The sequence below is a fragment of the Staurois parvus genome, unplaced genomic scaffold, assembly GCF_062004578.1.
Source record: "Staurois parvus isolate SC_StPar_1 unplaced genomic scaffold, SC_StPar_1.0 ptg000299l, whole genome shotgun sequence".
Classification (NCBI taxonomy): domain Eukaryota; kingdom Metazoa; phylum Chordata; class Amphibia; order Anura; family Ranidae; genus Staurois; species Staurois parvus.
In genome coordinates, this window is record NW_028318095.1 from 12437774 (window position 1) to 12459262 (window position 21489).

A 21489-nucleotide genomic window follows, 5' to 3' on the forward strand; every position below is an offset into this window, starting at 1 on the left:
ACCGCCAGCGACACAACAAGAATCCACACTCCCTGCGATTTGTGGGTATAGATATCATCAAAAGTAACTGGAGAGGTACCCACAAAAAACGCGCGGTCTCTATGCTTGAGACCAAGTGGATTTATCTTCTACAGTCCCAAGCTCCACAAGGACTAAATGTAGAATTAGATATCAATTGTTTTATCGATACCAGCTGATCGATCTTTAAGCACTTTTCATGATCTCACTTCTTAATCAGATTACTTTTACTTTGCCTTTATCTGTATTTCCATTCGAGTGTTTAGATCGTTTTTAAAAAAAGTCGATGCACCTTTATCTCTTGATCGCTTTAACATATTCGATGCACCATAATCTCAGTACATTTGGTTTTATAATTGTATATTTCATGGGTATTGCTTTTAACCAGATGTTTTTTAATCCACATGTTTGTCATATTTGATGTATTTGGTTTTTATTCAGTGCCAGAATCACTTCATATATGAGATCCCACTCATTTATATTTTTATAACCTTGCCTTTCACCAGGCCGTTTTTTTGCTACAAGGGGGCACACAGTATGGTCCACGCATTACTATACTTGCCCCGTGCGTTTTTAGGATTGCAGTATCTTATTCCCAGTAAGATCACTGCAGAACCAACACCTTTACGTCCATACATTCATGTCGGTCTTCTTTAAAATGGCCGCCGCGGACGCTACTGCGCATGCGCGAACGGCCGATCGCTACTGCGCATGCGCGAACCGGCAATTACGGTGCCGCCGCATTGCGGTGTTTTTGGCGCCTTTTTAGGTTTAAAACACCACACTTAACACTGGCACAGTCCCCTCTGATGATGTGTACTTACACGATACGCGTTAGGGAAGTGCCAAGCTATGTTTATCTTATGTACATGTACCTCCGGTCTGGCCGTTTATAAGCAGCTGTACCTTTGCTAAGTAAGTTCTTTTCTGATTGTTCAATTTTAAATAAACGTTATCACACTATTTGAGGCTTTTTTCCACGGGCTCTTTATTTCTGGGGAGCCTGTAAATCCAGTAGGTCCTGGGATTGTGCCTAACAAGAACACATCTGCAGTGACGTCCCTGGATCCGTGATACAGTTTCCCCTGGAACCGATGACATCTAGTGGTCACCCTACAGACAACACCCACCTGATCCATCAACACAGTGGCTGAACACAGCTTCCATCCGGACAGATGACATCTAGTGGTCACCCTATAGATGACACCGCCTTGCTCCAGTGATACAGTGGCTGAGTACCAGGGACAGGTCTTAAATGTCCCATGCGCTTTAACTTGCGCTATCTGGTCAGTGCATTACTTGGCTTTTCTTTATCATTTCTGATATCTACTATCCCTGGCTCTTCAAGTGTTGGAGACTGTATACGTATTTAGCACATCTGATGAACTGACGCCGTCTTTTTTGCTGATCCACATTCAAATGGGATCTATCTTATGTGTAATCATTGTTTAAGTTAGCGCTGCACTTTCATATTTTACCATGCTTCTTTCTCTGCCACAAACAATACATGACAATCTGACAGCAACTTTATCTCAAATCTCAACCGCGGTACAAAAACAAGACCCCCGTATTCACCACATTGAGAACAAAATTGGGGAAATGTTCACAGCACACAATGACCTAATAGATGCACACACAGACCATGAAGCCAACATAGAACAAATTAATACATATAAAAATGCAGCGCTGTAAAATGATCAAATCATGCAAATCAACACAATATTAGTCCTGAAAAGGTGCTCATTATTTCCTAGTGCCAATGGAAAGAATGCAAACTAACCAGAAGCGCATATAAAATACGCATGTGTGTAAGAAATCCTGGAGATTCCCCTCTCTCCCTCTGGTCAGAAAATAGATATGTGCTGAAATGGATGACAATAACGCCCTCTTGTGGGAAAACGAAATCCTGCAGGTCAGGAAACCAGGATAGAATATTCCTCTTCAGTGAAACCAGGGCTGGGATTGAAATCACTCTGTGGCTGTGAAATTGGGAGAAAGACCCCTCACAGAGAACACAGAAAGATATTCATAGTGTAGTATATTACTTCAATTTATCACCGGCGGCGTAGTGTCAACGACCTCCACAGGCCCCACTGGCGCGTTTCGTGTGCATGCACTTCTTCTGAGGTAGAGCAAGGACCATGAAGCACGAAACGCATCAGTAGGAGCCTGTGGACGTCGTTGACACTACGCCGCCGGTGCCATGTGGAGGCCCGGCGGCCACCTATAATTTTAAGAGGGTCAGTGGGTCACTTTCACTTGCCACCTGATTATATGTTTTACTTGGTTTTTTGAAATAAATTGAAGTAACATACTACACTATGAGTATCTCTCTGTGTCATCCATTTCAGCACATATCTATTTTCTGACCAGAGGGAGAGAGGGGAATCTCCAGGATTTCTTACACACATGCGTATTTTAAATGCGCTTCTGGTTAGTTTGCATTCTTTCCATTGGCACTAGGAATTAATGAGCACCTTTTCAGGACTATTATTGTGTTGATTTGCATGATTTGATCATTTTACAGCGCTGCATTTTTATATGTATATGTTTTACTGAGGATTTTTATATGTGTTTATCCTGGATGTTCAGCTGCTGTTTCTTTGAGAGCGCTCACTGTGTGCCTTTTACCTATATAAAACAAATTAACCTTAAACTGGCAGATTTAGAAGACCACTCCAGGCGGAATAATATTAAATTCCGCGGAGTACCGGAATCTATTACTATGGACGCCATAGTTCCTTACATCCAACAATACATGAAACACCTCATTCCTTCTCTCACAGATGTGGAGCTCGCCATAGACCGCGTACACAGAATACCAAAACTGTCGTTCCTACCGGCTGCAATACCCAGAGACATCCTAGCGCGCATACACTTCTCCCACGTGAAAGAATAAATATTTCTAGCTGCTAGAAACCCTACCTCAATTCCAGCATCCCAAGCAAATATCAAATTATTCGCTGACCTTTCCAAAGCCACACTCCTCAACCGCAAGAAACTTGTCACCATAACAAAAGCGCTGCGGAACCATGAAATTGGTTACCAATGGGGTTTCCTCACAAAACTATCCGTAAAATACCAAGGACCACTTTACATGATCAAAACCCTAGAAGCAGGCATCGAACTTCTGAAAACATGGAACATATTTCGGGTGGACTCTCACCAGTCCCGCCTCTAATCGTCCGCAACAAATGGACGCAGAATGGTCCTAATCTCACATCAGCTTATATTTTCTTTTTTCTCTTCTTTTTTCACACCCAATAAACTGGGTATCGCTTTACAACAACCTAAGCGGGCAACGGCCCATTTCTGAACATTCTCAAATATCAAGATTTCTTCCAGCATGACAACGAGTCATGCTTGCTCAAGCCTCCACATTACGAAGTATCAAATGTTGCTACCCATGTTGCTTGTATTTCTTACAAGTCTTTTTTACTCCTCTCCCTTCTCCGCAATACCAGTCAACCAATTCACAGTCGTCCCCCTCAAAGACCTCCACTACAAGATGGAAAACCACCTTCAAAACAGCGACCGAATCAAGCCCATTACATCACTTCTTTGGAAGACCACCATCCACATCATGAAACAATTTACCCTTCTCCACCATCTATGAAACACCATCAATACTCCATACAACCCATCAACAACCAACAAAATGATTAAGGTATCTTTGTTAAATGTCCGAGGCCTCAACTCTCCCTATAAGAGATCCTTACTCTTGCAAGAAGATCACTCCCTACAAGCTGATGTCATATTCCTACAGGAGACCCACTTCGCCTCCACCAATATACCCAAGCTCAATATCCAGCACTTTTCTTCAATATATATGGCGACAAACTCCAAGAAAAAGAGCGGTGTCATTACAGCCATAAAAGACTCCCTCCAATTCCAATACATTTCGGAAACAACAGACCCACAAGGCCGCTACCATATCCTAATATGCAAAATAAATGAAATCCTGTACACACTGGTCAACGTTTACGGCCCAAATACCAACCAACTTCAATTTTACAACAAACTCAATTCAACTATCTCCCACCACAGAAAAGGCAGGCTACTCATCGGCAGAGACTTCAATATTATCGGCTACCCATTTCTGGACTCTTCCTCCAAAAAATGCTTCTCCAAACAGACCCTCAATCACTTTTTACATACCAACGATCTCTACATTGCCTGGCGATGTCAACACAGCACAGGAAAAGACTACACCTACTACTCCCCATCCCACCTATCCTACTCCAGAATCGATTTCTTCATCACAGACAAATGGACATAACAATATGTCACTTCCTCAAAGATCGGCACCATCACATGGTCAGACCACACTCCAATTACTATCACTCTCGACCACAATCAACACTCTTCGATCCCTCGAATATGGCGACTGAATCCAACTTTACTGAAGAATCCAGACCACAAGAAACATATATTTGATGCACATTTTTTGAACTCAATGATACACCTGATATATCTATACCCATACTATGGTCCACTTATAAGGCATACATGAGAGGTATTCTTATACAACTAAATTCCTGTATTACCAAACAAAGAAACCAACAAATTGATGAACAAAAGAAGAAATGAACAAAAAATCCCCAGATCCCTTAATATCTTCCTCTCTCAATACGGATAGAAACAAATTAAGATCCCTTCTATTATATAAATACAACCTTAATCTCCAAAAAATGAAAGTAAAATTTTACTCATTAGGAAACAAAGCCAATTCATTACTATCCAAAATGATCAAACAAAAATGCCTAAAATCCAAAATATTCTCAATCCAACACCCAACCATCCATACCCTAAATACAAATCCACAGGACATAGCCAACGCCTTCGCAACATATTACCAAAACGTATACAATCTCAAAAACAACCCTGATATTATCCAACCAACACTTGCATCCATACAACAATTCCTACACACAACTAAACTCCCTCAACTTTCTCCTTCCCAACTCACCGCCGTCTCTCTCCCAATCTCTCCCAAAGAAATAGAAAAAACCATCAAAACGCTTCCACTCAATAAATCCCCAGGAAATGATGGATACGTAAATTAATATTACAAACAGTTTGCCCCAGACTTATCACCCTACCTGACCAAACTTTTCAACCATGCCATACATTCCCTAAATACATGCTACAATCTAATATAACAACTATACCAAAACCTGGCAAAGATCCACAATTTGTCCAAAACTACAAAACTATAGACCAATCTCCTTACTTAATACTCATATAAAACTCTATGCAAAAATGATATCCCATAGACTCCTTCCCTATCTATCTACCTTAATACACCCAGACCAAGTAGGATTCATTCCAGGCCGCCAAGCACTGATGCCACCAGAAGAATTATATCCCTTCTTCATAATCTAGAATTTAGCAAGTGCCCTTCCTTACTATTATCTCTAGATGCAGAAAAAGCATTTGACTGGATACACTGGCAATTTATGCACCTCACACTACAAAAATTTGGCATCACAGGATGGATGTTGACAGCCATCTTATCTTTCTACTCACACCCCTTTGTTAGAGTACTAACGGATGGAACACTATCTGACCCTTTCGACATCCCAAACAGTACCAGACTTGGCTGCCCACTTTCCCCAATAATATTTTCACTGCTCATTGAACCCTTAGCTTTTAAACTCAGAGACGACCCAACATTTACCGGCATCAAACACTTTAACATGGAACATAAAATCAGCCTATTTGCAGATGACATCGTACTGATGGTGACCAACCCAAATAATTCCCTTAAAACAATTTGTAACCACTTCCATAATTATTCAACGGTCTCCTACTACAAACTTAACGAACCCAAATCCTCGATACTAAATCTTCATACACCATCCCAAGACCAAATTCTACTAACTAAACAATTCCCATTCTCTTGGGAAACAAACAGAATTCCCTATCTAGGAATCAGACTTACCACAACAGATCAACTATACACCTTGAACCATAAGATGCTGCTCAAAACTATTCCCCAAGATATTGCCACTCTTCGCACCTCAGAACTCTCTAAACTAGGACGAGTAGCGAACCTGAAAATGTACATTCTACCCAAAATCTTGTACATATTTAGCACACTCCCTATACCAATTCCTAACTCCTTCTTCTCCAGACTACAAACAATTTTTGCAAATTTCCTATGGAACTCCAAAAAACCTAGGTGCATCACCAACCTTCTCATACGTCCCACAACCAGAAATCTTACTACAATGCCACTCTCCTTGACCAAATTTACTTTTAGTGGAATCCATCGAGAGAAAAAATATGGTCCACAATGGAAACCCTTCCATTTCACCCACTTAAACCCCAAAACCTAATCACAATACCATTAACACCCCAATTCGAATATCAGCTGAAACACCCTTGTATTAAAGCCACTCTACAAGCATGGTACGATCTACTAACCACTAAATTTACTGACACTAAACACATCCTTACCCCACTTAACATATTAGACCTCATTACACCCTCTCTATATTTGTCCCAATGGATAAAACAAGGTATAACTAACATAACTGACCTCTATACAAACCAAACTCTATACTCTTTCCAAAATCTCCAAACCAAATACAATCTCCCTTCCACTGAATACTTTACCTATCTAAGAATTGCCCACTGCCTACAAACAACAAAGGTACCCTATAAAGTTGGATAGTTACTTGTGAGCCACTAGGAGTTTTCTTTCTATATGTAAACTCTATTATCAATTCATTTCGTACATAAAAAAAAAAATATATAAAATACAATAAAATAATACTGATTAGTTAATTGCGTGCTTAAATTAGTATTTATGAAATATTAGATCGCCAGGTACTTGTTACACCCTCTCTAGGTGTATAAATGTTAACCATAAATGCCAGTATTGTACCGCGCTCCAATATATTCTACCTTATGTGATATTGTGAATTCCTAAGTGTACCACCGATAATCAAATATTTACATCAATCAATTGTACTTAAATATATGATTTGTGTAAATATATAAAATAAATTATTTTATAAATGTGAAAAAACAAATAAAATGTAAATAAAAAATATAAATAAAAAATGTTTGCAGTGGGAATGACAGTTCTCTTCTGTGTAAATGAGATGGTGTTATTATTCAGTCTGGATAGTGTGATGAGTCTGTGTCCACTGCGTGAACCTCTCTCTCCTCTCTCCTCTCCTCTCTCCTCAGCACAGCCTTCTCAGTAGGACTTTCTCCGCTGGCTGCTTGGCTTAATCCTTGGTAACTGCTACCTTGGCACCCTTGTTGATAAGCTGCACAACATTATCCACTTGGCCTTTGTGGTCACCTCGTCTTATTCCTGGACTCTGCCGACACGCCGAATAGGACTGCACGAGTCCACTCCTGGGCTCCCCCTGCCTTCCTGCTGAGCCTACGAATCCCAGTCCGAGAGCTGCAACAGTGTTTTGTGCTGTTCAACCAGGATCGTCTTATTCTGCTGATAGATCCACAAGATGCCAAAGCTGAAGCACATGATTCATTAGGTGTTCCTCTCTCAAGTATGTAGTACTTACACTACTCAGAAAAGATTGCCCGTAAATGAGCACATCGTTATCCTGAACTCTTCCTGAGGACTTCCCTCTTCCAATTCATGAGCCAGCAGGATGTGGTCGCTGCACTGTCAGAACGCCTGCTTGTAGCTGCATACAAAGGCCAAGTGGATAATGTTGTGCAGCTTATCAACAAGGGTGGCAAGGTAGCAGTTACCAAGGATTAAGCCAAGCAGCCAGCGGAGAAAGTCCTACTGAGAAGGCTGTGCTGAGGAGAGAGGAGAGGAGAGAGGAGAGAGAGGTTCACGCAGTGGACACAGACTCATCACACTATCCAGACTGAATAATAACACCATCTCATTTACACAGAAGAGAACTGTCATTCCCACTGCAAACATTTTTTATTTATATTTTTTATTTACATTTTATTTGTTTTTTCACATTTATAAAATAATTTATTTTATATATTTACACAAATCATATATTTAAGTACAATTGATTGATGTAATTATTTGATTATCGGTGGTACACTTAGGAATTCACAATATCACATAAGGTAGAATATATTGGAGCGCGGTACAATACTGGCATTTATGGTTAACAAAGGTACCCTACTTCACAAAGATCCCAATTACCGCCTATCACTTCTTTACTAAACCACAATACCCCGGTAAAGGCATCTCCACTTTCTAGATGTACCTCACAAACCTACAATTCACTTTTCATTCAACCTCCCTGACGAACTGGGAAAAAATCCTCTCGGAACAAATTAAAACACAATCATGGGAAAAAGCATTTAATATCACCCATAAATCCACTCGATGCAGCTCCCATTGGGAGTCGTATTTGAAAATCCTCCACCAATGGTACCTAACCCCTGTCAAACTTTCTATTTACTACCCAAAACACTCCTCTTCCTGCTGGCGACAATACGGTGAAGTAGACTCAACACTAAACATCCTTTGGTCCTGCAAATCAATTAGATCCTTTTGGAATAGCGTCTTCCAATTAATCTCTAAAATATCTGGAACCCTGATTACCCCAAATCCCTCTCTGGCACTCCTACACATTGATATTGAAAAATGTCCCCTTAATTCTCGTACTATCATTACCCATACACTTTTCGCAGCCAAAATAAACATCACCAGATTATGGAACACTACCAACGCTCCCTCCCTCACATCACTGGTGGCAGATCTTCATTTCCAATGTGACACGAAAAAGAGATCTGCATTCAACAATTCTTCTCAACACAAATTTGAACCATGGGCTTGCTGGCAACAAAATTCAAATTGCTCCATACAACCTTGATAACCTAACCACAAGCAAAACTATCCACCAAACCTAGACTGGTATTTCTTCCCCTACCCAGTTATACCTACTCCCCCTTTCCCTCCCCCCTTCCCTCCCCTGTTTAATATCCCCCCAACATCCCATACACATCACCAAGGTTCAATATACTCTTTAGAATACCTCTGATGATATTGTCTTACAGACCATTACCAGACCCCCAGCCAACCGGTTGGGTAAAATACTCAATGTTACTCTGTATTACAATACTTTATTGATGAACCGTATACCCTTATCCTGTTATATCTCTAAAATCTTCAATAAAAATATTGAAACATAAAAAAAAATTCACTTGAAAAAAAAAGAAATGCCATAGGCAGTGCAATGCACTGACATAAAAAAGTAGTCAATGCAAATGAATATTAGAAGATGGTCTTGTGAATATAAAGCTATTTCTGATTAATCCACAGGGGTTAGTCCTCTATTTATGAATAGATTCATCCATTATCAGAATATACTGTATAATTCCACTGAAGTTCAGGAGATCACTTTTCAAGAAGCTAGCACAAATTTGTCCGAAGGTTAATACTTCTACTTTTGTCATTTTAATTACATGCAATTCAGGTAATGCTTTTTATTTATGTATCGATAAGTCCTACAGATTATTGCTCATATTGTATGTATAAACACATTACTTGTCCATACAAGATTGACCATCCTTAGACAGTATATTGCACAGACCAATTATATCCATACACATGAAGAATAACTATGCACACAGCACAGACCATCCTTTTGCATTGCACAATCCCATTATATCAATTGCATTACATGCAGTGCTACTGACACAAACATAAAAGTCCAGGTATATGTTCCAACTCCCTGTGCATATACAAATGCATTTTTATTCACCACCTCACAAATCACTTACATATTTTTCTTGTATGCACCACCAATGTATCTATGTAGCTTCTTATCCACCCTTGACTTGTAAGTAAGGGGGCAGGGCCATGCACTATGACATCTATGTGTTTTGTCTAATTGCTGGACTTAACTTACTCCTGAAGAAGTCTAAATGACAGGTCTTTTTTATTAGGTATTAGGTCTTGGTATACTCCCTTCTCTGCTCCCTTTCCACCTTCAAAGTGCTGCAGCCTTCACCAGCTTTTTCAACATTCCACACTTTTGAGAGTGTTGGATGCTTGTGTCCTGCACCTTGTGCCATAGTTCCATCCACTGACCCCATTTAAAAGTTAGTTTCATTTTTGAAAGGCTGAGAATACACAATCTTTTTCATGCTCAGTTCCCTTTCAAATGCAACAAAAAGAGAGATCCCAAATGTTTGCAAAAGCTAGTGCGTGCAGCAGTTTAGAATGACTTAACATAGGCGCTCCAGCCTTTGGGAGAACGTTTGCAAATAAAAGGAATTTGTTCCCTTTAAAGCAGCGTAACACAGCTTACTGACATTTAAACTCATTTTAACATCATCATGCTTGAAGTTTTCTTTTGTGCAGCAATTCTCTAGTAAATGACAGAAAAAAGGCCTTTCCCCCAGAGAAATATGTTTCTTTATTACTTCTTGCTGTCTCAGTCAGTTCAACGAACCATGTGTTCTGTTAACCTTCATCTTGCATTTGAAAGGGTTTATTGAGGTGAGGTTTAAAAACTGCCAACAAATTCTGAAATGTTCAATCTTTGCAGTGTTTTAAGTCCTACTGTATAATAAGCATTATGGTAATTGATCAGGTACAACTCATAATTAAAAACATTAGTCAGTAGGGGCCCCATGAGATGCCCCTGGTACCTTTTTCATATGCTTTTTTGAGTTTGGGCAAGGACACAGGGGCCTCATGATCCCCTATTGCCGGGGGGCCCCATGAGTTGTCAGTCCACCCCTGGACACAGTACAGAACAATGCATTGTAAATACATGATGGGAAGAGACAAGCTGCAGAAATCACAGGAAATACGTGTCACTAATCCTTTGTCCTCTCCTTGGATTTTTATGTAAGGGATTTATTTAAAAATCTTATTATAATAGTGATAAATAGGTGCAGTATTTCTTGAAGGATATTTGGAAGACAAGATTTGTTTCTCTTGTTCTGTGTTTTGTAGAATGGGTTCTCAGCTCAGCTTTAAGCAATAAAAAACATATTAAAACAGAAACTCTCCAAAAAGTATCAGTAAGCAACAGTTAGACTATCATTATGTTGTATAAAGGGTAACATCACTTTTGTGAGAACAAAAATAATACAGTATACACTGTATAATTGTGACACAAGCCATATTGGAATTTAATTTTATTAAACATGACCTTTCTTTTTCAATATTCAATTTTCTGTAAAATTCAATGCAATGTGGCAACCTGGAGGTATTATGTGCACGCTTGGCGTATGGAAAGCCCTCAGAAATGTCATTTCCTGCTTGTGTGATTGACTCACTGATTTTCCCACAAGTCTGCATTAAGATCAGGGGCGGACTGACCATTCAGGCACCAAGGCACTCAGCCACTAGCCAGAAGGTTGGAGTAACTTTTAAACTAAGATGTGGGGGCAGGGATCAGTGAGAGGTATGCTGTGCAATGAACAAGTGTCAAAGTTTACGGATTTGGGCAAAGGAGGAAGGGGACCTCAAACCAGATGATAGTGAAACTAATGTATCCAAGACCAATGCTTGTAGGCTGGCTGAATCTTTCTGTAACACAAAAGTGGGCAATAATAAAATAATATGAGATTGTACAAAATTAAAAGACATGTACACAAATGCTAGACATCTGGTTAATACAATGGAAAAACTAGAACTTCTAATACCTCCCTGGACCCCACCGACCTGAACAACCTTAGACCCATCTCCCTGCTGCCATTTACTTGCAAGCTCCTTGAGCGCTTAGTCTACAATTGCCTAAGTGCCCACCTCACTGCCAATAACCTCCTCGATCCACTACAGTCTGGCTTCCGTCCCCTACACTCCACCGAAACCACCCTACTCAAAATCACTAATGACCTGCTAACCGCCAAAGCTAATGGCCATGTCACATACCTTACTTGTGAGCCTGATGGCAGGAGGAAGGCCATCTCGTACAGCTCCGGTTCAAGTGCCACTGAAGGTGAAACAGCAACCACAAGAGCACGGTGGGGTATGAGTGCCTGTTCAGTCCTGTTGTCTGTGCAGGGATTGCTGGCACTTTGCTGGGAGATGGGATGGCTGGACCTGCTGGCGGCAGAGCAGGTTGGCAGCAGAGCAGGCAGGCAGGAAGTGAAGCAGGCTGGTAGCAGACTGTATGCAGGGTCAGACAAGCCAGGTCGGTAACAGATAAGCAGATCGGACATAAACAGCAAACAGGAGAATGGTCAGGTCACAAGCCAGGGTCAGTGTTGGTGGGAGCAGATCAGGCAGAATCAGAAGGCAGAGGCAGAGTCCAAGAAACAAGCTGTGGTCAATTACAGGTAATCACTCACAGGAACAGGATCAGGCACAGGAATACAGGAGGGGAGCTGCAGATCAGACAGCACAGGCTAATAGTGCTGCTGGGTTTAAATAGTCTGATTGGCGCCAACATTAGCAACGGGCTGTCGCATGTGTGTGTGTGCATGCATGAACGCAAATGCACACGACTGTGTGCAGCAGACCGGGCCCTTGCACATCTGCGCCTGCGCCGCTGTGCACTATGGCGAGCATCTTCCTGAGAGGCCACTACTCAGTCCTCTTACTCCTCGACCTTTCCGTGGCCTTCGACACAGTTGATCACCCCCTCCTCCTTAATAAACTACACTCCCTCGGCATCAGAAACTCCGCTTTCTCCTGGCTCTCCTCCTATCTATCCCAATGCTCCTTCAGCGTTACCTATAACGCTGCCACCTCCCCCTCTCTCCCCCTCTCTGTTGGGGTCCCCCAAAGGCTCTGTCCTCGGGCCCCGTCTCTTCTGCATCTACACCTCCTCCCTCTGCAAACTGATACACTTCCATGGCTTCAACTACCACCTCTACGCCGATGACACGCAAATTTACCTCTCCACCCCTCTCCTCACCCCTTCAGTCTCCACCCGTATCACCCACCTACTGAACGACATATCAGACTGGATGTTGCTCCATTTCCTCAAATTGAACCTTTCCAAAACTGAGCTCCTGATTTTCCCCCAAGGCACCCCCCCCACCCTCTCCATCACGACCAACAACGCCACAGCAGACCGGGCCCTTGCACATCTGCGCCTGCGCCGCTGTGCACTATGGCGAGCATCTTCCTGACATTGCCCCCTTCCTACAGGCAGCCTCCGGATGCCCAGCTGGCTTCCTTTTTCTGGGTGAGCGTGGAAAAAGGCACAAATGAGTCTTTTAGCATGGACATTCTGTGCGGGCTCCCAGGAGTTTTCTTCAGGACCATATCCTTTCCACTTGATCAGGTACTGCAACTGGTTCCTTCTTTTCCTGCAATCCACAATAGCTTCCACCTCATATTCTTCATCTCTATTTACAAGCACTGGCTCAGGAGGACCAGACCCCCTATCAGGAAAGGGATCCGTTAGCACAAGCTTTAGGAGCGAAACATGAAATACTGGATGGATCTTAAATGATTCTGATAAAGATAGTTCATAGGATACCTCGTTAAGTTGCCTCTTTACTGGGAATGGCCCCAAAAATATAGGTGCGAGTTTCCTTGAAGGGCATGCCAGCTTAAGGTTTGCCGTGGATAGCCACACTTGATTGCCCACCTTGAAGACACAATTTCCCCCTTCTCTTCCTGTCAAATGCCTTCTATTATCAGCCTGTGCTTTAGCCATCGCTTCTTGTAACAATTTATTGTTAAGGTTCAGAAAGTTCACCATGCTCTGAACAGCAGGAACTGTTGGTTCTGGAATAAAGTCAGGCAGAAAGGAAGGATGAAAGCCGAAGTTGGCAAAGAATGGGGATTTTCCTGTAGCTGAATGGCTGGCGTTATTGTAAGCGAATTCGGCCAATGACAATAATGAAACCCAGTCGTCCTGAAAAAAGGATGTAAAGCATCAAAGGTATTGTTCAAGTGTCTTATTAGTCCTTTCTGTTTGCCCATTAGTTTGGGGTTGGTAAGCTGAAGACATAGACAACCCAATATTCAACACTTCACATAACGCCCTCCAAAAGCGAGAAGTGAATTGGACCCCTCATTCAGAGACAATGTTTCCAAGGACCCCGTGCAGCCTTACAATTTCCTTGACAAACACCCGGGCCATTTCCATGGCAGAAGGCGTATTCCTCAAGGGCAAAAAATGGTCCATCTTGGACATTTGGTCTACCACCACAAAAATTTAAGTATATCCTTTAGAAGGTGGAAGTTCTACTATGAAATCCATAGATATCATTTTCCAAGGCCTATTGGGAACTGGCAGGGGTTTGAGTAGACCCCAAGCTCTGCTTCTTGCAGTCTTACTCCGGGTACAGATAGTATATGAGTTTATGTATTTTTTACAGAATGCCTCCAGATCTGGCCACCAGAATGTACGTCGTACCAACATGAGAGTCTTGTGGACACCAAAGTGGCCTGCCAGGGGGTGATCACGACAAACCTTCAGAACAGACACTCGGTTACTTTCTGGCACAAAGATCTTGTCCTTCCACCAGAGAAAACCTTCTTTAGGAACTAGTGTAATTGCAGAGGGGTTGGGGACCCCCACAGAAGCTTGTTTACTTTGTGACAAAAGGTCGGTTTGTAATAACAAAAAGTTACCTGCAGGCAGGATGGTGTCTGGCACAGGAGCTTCTCTGGGGTCATCAAACATACGAGACAGAGCATCAGGTTTAGTATTCTTTGATCCAGGGCGGTAAGTGATGTGGAATGCGAACCTCGAGAAGAAAAGTGCCCATCGAGCTTGTCGTGCTTCAGACGCTTAGCAGATCTTAAATATTCAAGGTTCTTATGATCTGTATAGATCAGTATAGGATGTGCTGCTCCTTCCAACAGGTACCTCCATTCTTCCAAGGCAGCTTTGATGGCAAGCAGTTCTCTATCTCCCACATCATAGTTTCTCTCTGCTGGAGAAAGTTTGGATGAAAAGAAGGCCACAGGGTGCATTAAGTCCTTCAGACCCTGACGTTGTGAGACCACTGCCCCTACTGCGATTTCAGATGCATCCAATTCCAATATGTATGGCAATGAATGATCAGGATGGCTGAGGATAGGGCGTAAGTGAAGAATCTCTTCAGAGTTCCAAACGCAGTTTGTGCCTCAGGGCTCCAGTGAAAACGGAGGTTCCGTTTAGTCAGCTGTGTGATGGGGGCAATAACGGTGGAGAATCCTTTAATAAATCTCCAGTAGAAGTTTGCGAATCCCACAAATCGCTGCACTGCTTTTTTGTCTGTGAGTGCCGGCCAGTCTATTACAGCGGACACTTTTTGGGGATCCATCTTAATTCCTGCTGTGGAGATCACCAGGCCCAAGAATTGGATGCACTGCCTCCCAAATTCGCACTTCTCAGGTTTGGCGTACAGTCCATGTTGACGGAGCCGACATAGAACAATCTTCACGTGCTTTCGGTGTAAGTCCAGGGACACTGAGAATATTAGGATGTCATCTAAATATACAACTACAAAAAATGTCCAGGACATCTCTGAATATATTGTTAATGAAATGCTGGAAGGTGGCAGGGGCATTGCAGAGACCGAAGTGCATAACCAGATATTCGAAGTGGCTGAATCTGGTATGGAAGGCCGTCTTCCACTCATCTCCTGCACGTATGTGGACCAGGTTATAGGCCCCTCTTAAATCCAGCTTGGTAAAGATAGTTGCGGACTGCAACCTTTGGAACAGTTCAGGTACAAGAGGAAGGGGATAACGGTTCTTCACTGTAATTTTATTGAGTTCCCGATAATCCACACATGGTCGTAAAGAGTGGTCCTTTTTCTCGACAAAGAATATTCCTGCCCCTGCTGGAGAGGTGGAGGGACGGATGAAACCCTTTTCTAAGTTTTCATCAATGTACTCTTTCAGAGCCTCCTGTTCCCGTTCTGAGAATGAGAATATTCGCCTGAACGGAATCTCAGCTCTCGGAAGCAGTTCAATCGGGCAATCATATGGCCGATGAGGGGGTAGGGCATCAGCCCCCCGTCTGCTGAAGACATCAAGATATTCATGATAATATTCAGGCACCTTTTGACAGATCTCAAGATCAGAGTCCATACAGAGTAGGATCACAGCAGAATTGGGTGTTTCTGACAAGCAATGTTCTCGACAATAAGTGGATTGGAAAGTGACTTCTCCAGTAATCCAATCAATTTGAGGGTTGTGGGCCTGAAGCCAGGGTAGGCCCAAAATGACAGTTAATAGCGGGGATGTGATAGCGTGAAGACTCAAAAGTTCTTTATGTTTGGCAGGGGTAACAACAGGCAATGGTGGTGTTTCCTGGGTTACCAATCCCGATTTGATACATGAACCATCTGCCAGATAAACTGAAAGTCCTTGAGTCTTTGGTCTTAAAGGTATATGCTGCTGGGCTGCAAAAGTCAAGTCAATAAAGCAGCTGCATGCCCCAGAATCAATAATGGCATTGACTGAGATTGCTCCTTCTGGCAGCTGGAATGAGAGTGGAAGGGCTAGGTGAGTGGTACTGGCAGATAGTGCTAACAGGTTAGCAGGAGAAATAGATAGACACTTACGTATCTTCACAGAGCATGTGCGCACATAATGACCGGCTTCTCCGCAGTACAGGCAAAGGTTGTTCTGCCGACGACGTTGACGTTCCTCAGGTGTCAAGGATGGACGCATCAATCCAAGCTGCATCGGTTCTGGAGTGTCAGATGCTTGAGGCACAGGATTGACAGGAATGGTGTGAGCAGCTGGGGAGTGAGCGGAAGAAGGCATCTTGGGCATCATCCATACAGGACGTGACTGCTGAGTAGTTCTTTCCAGCCTGCGTTCACGCAGCCGCCGGTCTATCTGGATGAACAAAGTAATAAGAGCCTCCAATGTATTTGGTACACTGACCCGGGCCAGTTCGTCCTTTAGCCCTTCAGCAAGCCTAAAGCGGAACTTGTGTCGCAGGGCTGAGTCATTCCATTGGGTATCTTCACTCCAGCGTCTGAAGTCTTAAAATAGTCTTCAACCACTCTGCGGCCTTGCTGGAGCATATGAAGGGCAGCCTCTGCTGTGGCAGTCCGCTGTGGGTCATCATATAACTGGGCCATTGCTTCAAAGAAGGCAGACATGGTTTGCAGCTGGGAATCATTCTCTTCAAGAAGTCGGTGGGCCCAGGACTGTGGCTCACCTTGGAGTAAAGAGATGATGAACCCAACCTTGGTGGATTCCAGAGAGAAAGTTTGTGGTTGTAGAGAGAAGTATAACTGACATGCGTTTTGGAATGCCCGGAATTTACTTCGATCTCCCGAAAATCTTTCTGGTGTGGGGACCCTGGGTTCAGGGGGTAGCATCACCACAGTGGGTTCGGGAGCAGGTACTGTAGGAGCTGTGGCAGATGAGGAAGCGGGTGTTGACACAGGACTGGCAGATGTAGCGAGAGATTGCACCCGCTCTTCCAACTAAACATACCCCTCTTGAAGAGACTTAACAGCTTGAGTCAGGGCAGCAAGATGCTGGCAGATCTCATCCATGGGAGGGGATCCTTCTGCAGGCTCAGACATGGCTGTCTGATACAGTCACGTACTGACTAACTGACAATGACATCTTCAGTGACACTAATACAGTGATCTGTGCTAATAATATACACTGACACTCTGCTAATGACACTGGCTGGGAAAGAGTGTTAACATCTGGGGCAATCAAAGGGTTAACTGTTTGCCTAACAAGTGTTTATGTGTATACTGTGAGCTATTTTTACTAAGGGATGTGAAGGTTTTTATTCCCTGCTGTGCACGGAGACAAAAACCGCCACATCCCCAGTGACAATAGAGAGATCTGTGATGTTTACCTACACAGATGTCTCTCCTGTTATCTGTTCCACTGATCGATGGGTGCCGGCCATGAATCAGTTGCTGGCACCCTCTGATCGGTTCCAACCTTAGCCAGTGACAGCGCAGCCGGGTGGGTGGTTGGACGCGCGTGACCCCTACCTGTAAATACAAAATCATGTATACATACGCGATTTTGTGCACAGTGCCCACCTGGTAGCAGTAAAAGTACAGGAGGAGGTCAATAACTGCATATAGCACTGTATAACTGTAGTAGCACACTAAACTTGCATCTCTCTTTTCCTGCACTACTGTCAGCTGTCCCTCACTTTAAAACTCCAACATATTGACATTTCTTGGACAGCAATCTTTTATTGTGTGTGGGCTGAAATTTTGTACAAACCCACCACTGGCTAAAGACCTGTTTGACCAGAGATAAGGTGCAATACTTTGATCAATGACAGTTGTTTGCAATGCATTATGGGACATTCGGTGGAGCATATTCCGCTGAAAAAGCTAATTGGTTTGTCATTTTCCCAAACTATGATAACCCTTTGATAAAGTCAGGTGATGAAATACGTGTCAGTGTCGTACCACACGACATACTCTAGAATGAGACATCCACCTTACATCCCCCGTTGGAAGTGACGTATTGCTCTCAAGCAGCGAGGAGAATCGGATGAGACGCTGATATGCAGATATCCTTAACAGTTGTGGATATTTTGGCATGCTTTCATTTATTTTATGTGAGTGCAATACTTTCTACCCATTAAATGGTTTTTAATGGATTCAAGCTATGAGTTTCCTTTCACATCTTTCCCTGATTACAGAGTGTAATAGTTTGGAGGATGTCCCGCCATCATATAAGTCTCTAATTGATGAAGGGCTTGTTGATTGATGATCTGTATTACGCTGACACTCACCACAAGAGCTATTGCCTATCAGGTTTGGATGGGCCACGATATCTGGTGAGTGCCACTGAATTGGGGGAGGTTTTCCTCTGGAATACATGGTAATATCTGATTGCACTTTATTCAATCAATTATCGTTATGTTGTTCACATGGTGATCTCAGTGGATCAATACGGATTTGCACTTCATCACAATTTTCATTTTTCAGTTGGTGGACTTATGTCAAATGATTTAAATATTTGTGTATATTTTTTGAAGTGTTATATTTTGTATCATATTCCCACTCTGCTATTGTATTTCAAATTTTTTTTGCGCTGCTTTTATTTGTCATTGTTTCATGAGGTGATTATTGGATTATTCACTATTAGGGCAGCTGCATGTTTACACGTTTTATGTGCTCATTTATTTATTTTAGGTGAGTGATATATTGTGCACTTTTTCAGGTGTCAGGTATTATATATTTTCACATCACACTTGTGCGGTGGCCATACGGTTTATGTCTTGATTATGAACAAGTTGGGTTTGCCTCAGTTTTATGTTCAACCCCATCCCACAGATCATCCCATCTGTGAATAATTCCATCACATCACTCTTCCAACCAGTCCATCCCCCACAGTTACTACCTTTTGTACCACTAGCCCCTCCCTCCTAGATTGTAAGCTCTAAGGAGCAGGGCCCTCCTTTCCCTCTTGTATTGAACTGTATTGTTGCTGTATTGTCTCCCATTATATTGTAAAGTACTGAGCAAACTGTGGGCGCTATATAAATCCTGTATAATAATAATAATAATCATCCCTATTATGTCCTGTCCCCTATTGTTTATACCTTGTTCCATCACTGTTTTGTTCCCCTGCTTTCTGAGCCTAGTTCCATTATTGTTTTGGCTGTGCCACTACTGACTTCATCTTTTTAACCTGTGTTTTGTCTATAGCCCTGCTATCTCCAACTAGTTCCATTTCTGTTCTGGGTGTCCTTCTGTCCATCTTCATTTTGTTTGTGCTACCACTTTCTGCACTTACTTTTTTTCCCTCTGTGCCCCTGATAACTGTGATTAGTCTTTTTTGTTTACACCTAGTTAATCTGTTTTGGCTGTGCCCCTGCTGTATGCATCTAGATCTATCCAAGTTTTGTCTGTGCTCCTACTGTCTACACCTAGTCTATTTTTGAATTGGCTATTCCCCAGCTGTTCACACCTAGTCCTTCATGGTTTTGTTTAGGTTCTGCTCTCCACTTCTAGTTTTTATCTTCTTTGTCCATGCCCCTGATGTCAACTTTAGTTTCCATCTCCATTTTGTTTGTGTCCTCGTATGCACCTAAATTCATCTCCTTTGCATCTGTGCCCCAGCTCTATGCACATAGTTCATCTTTACTTTTATCATCTTCATTTAGTCAGTGCCCCTTTGTATGTACCTAGTTTATGTCTATTTTGTCTGTACCCCAGCTGTCTACATTTAGTTCCATCTGTGTTTTGTCTTTGCCCTTGTTGTATGCATTTGGTTCTAACTCTGTTTTGTCGAGGCCCCTCTTATTCACACCTTGTTCTGTTTCTAACAGCAAAATAGAAATAATATTACAAGCTAGTGGTGACAGTGTGATTCTCCGTGTGCAATGTATTCTCTCTTTTATGGGTGGCATTAACACCTTTATAATAGTGGCTTCTTCATCTAGCTATCTTTTTCCTTTATCACGTCTATACCTAATACTGGTATCTCACTGATCTCAATTTTTCTTCAGCTTGAATGGTTCATAGCACTCTATAACACATTTCTTAGCCATAAAAATGTATCTGTAGTTTCATGTTGATCTGTGTTTTCTCTTGGGCAATTCAGTAACTTTTTTTTGCATCACATATACCATTAGTTGTGTTCGTAAGAGCCAAGTGTGTTTTATTTTTTTTAATTTTGTACATACTGCGACAAATAAATCTTTAATGCCGTCTTTTCAATTGCTCGGTTATCCTTTTGTAGTAACACAGGCAGTAATTTTATTCTCATGTAGAAAGGACTGTGCTCATTCCTCTATGACTGTACTATTGAACCTCCAGATTCAACCTTATCATCTTAATGTGCTAGATCAATAGACTGCCTCACTGACCTGAAGTGTAATTTCCAATCATTTTGTAAATGATTGCTCTGTTACAGAAAGGAGGATAAATCTATTGGAACAAAATTTGTCAAAAATAAGAATTAATGATGATAAAGTCCAGCAGAAAATGATTCATTTTAGAAGAATATGAGTCTTTAAGGAATAATAAAACACTGTATTTCATTCTGTTTGAGTGTAGAGAGTATGTAACCTATGCAAAATCTGCTCTGTGTTATCACATTTCATGAATGAGGACTGATCGTCAACTAATATGATTTGCTTTATATGATTAGTTTGATATATTTGCATGTATAGCACAATTGGATTTTGCATAATAAAAGTCAAAATATATGACATAGAGCTTTCCTTAGACTGGCAGGTCTTATAGAGGACTGAGCAAAGCTGCTTGTATTAGAGCACACTGAACTGTGTCAGATGTTAAAGCAAGAACCCATCCCAATTTATTTAAAGCACAACTAGACCATAGGTTTAAATCAGCTTATTCGATTAAAAGTACATCATAACAAAAGCTGTGCAGCCACCACCTGAGTAGACAAGCCCATCTATTGCTAACATAATTCAGAGAAGGACCATTCTACTGATGACTCTCCAGTATTTCAGATCACTAGCAAGTATTTCATATCACCAGCAAGTATAACCATTACAGTTTTGGTGAGAAAGAAATAAAGGAATCAAAGCCTCCAATCAAATCAATATATAGCACAGTAAAGCCTACTTAGAGCAGAAGGTATTCACATTCTTCATTCCATCACATACCAATGTAAAAGGTTTA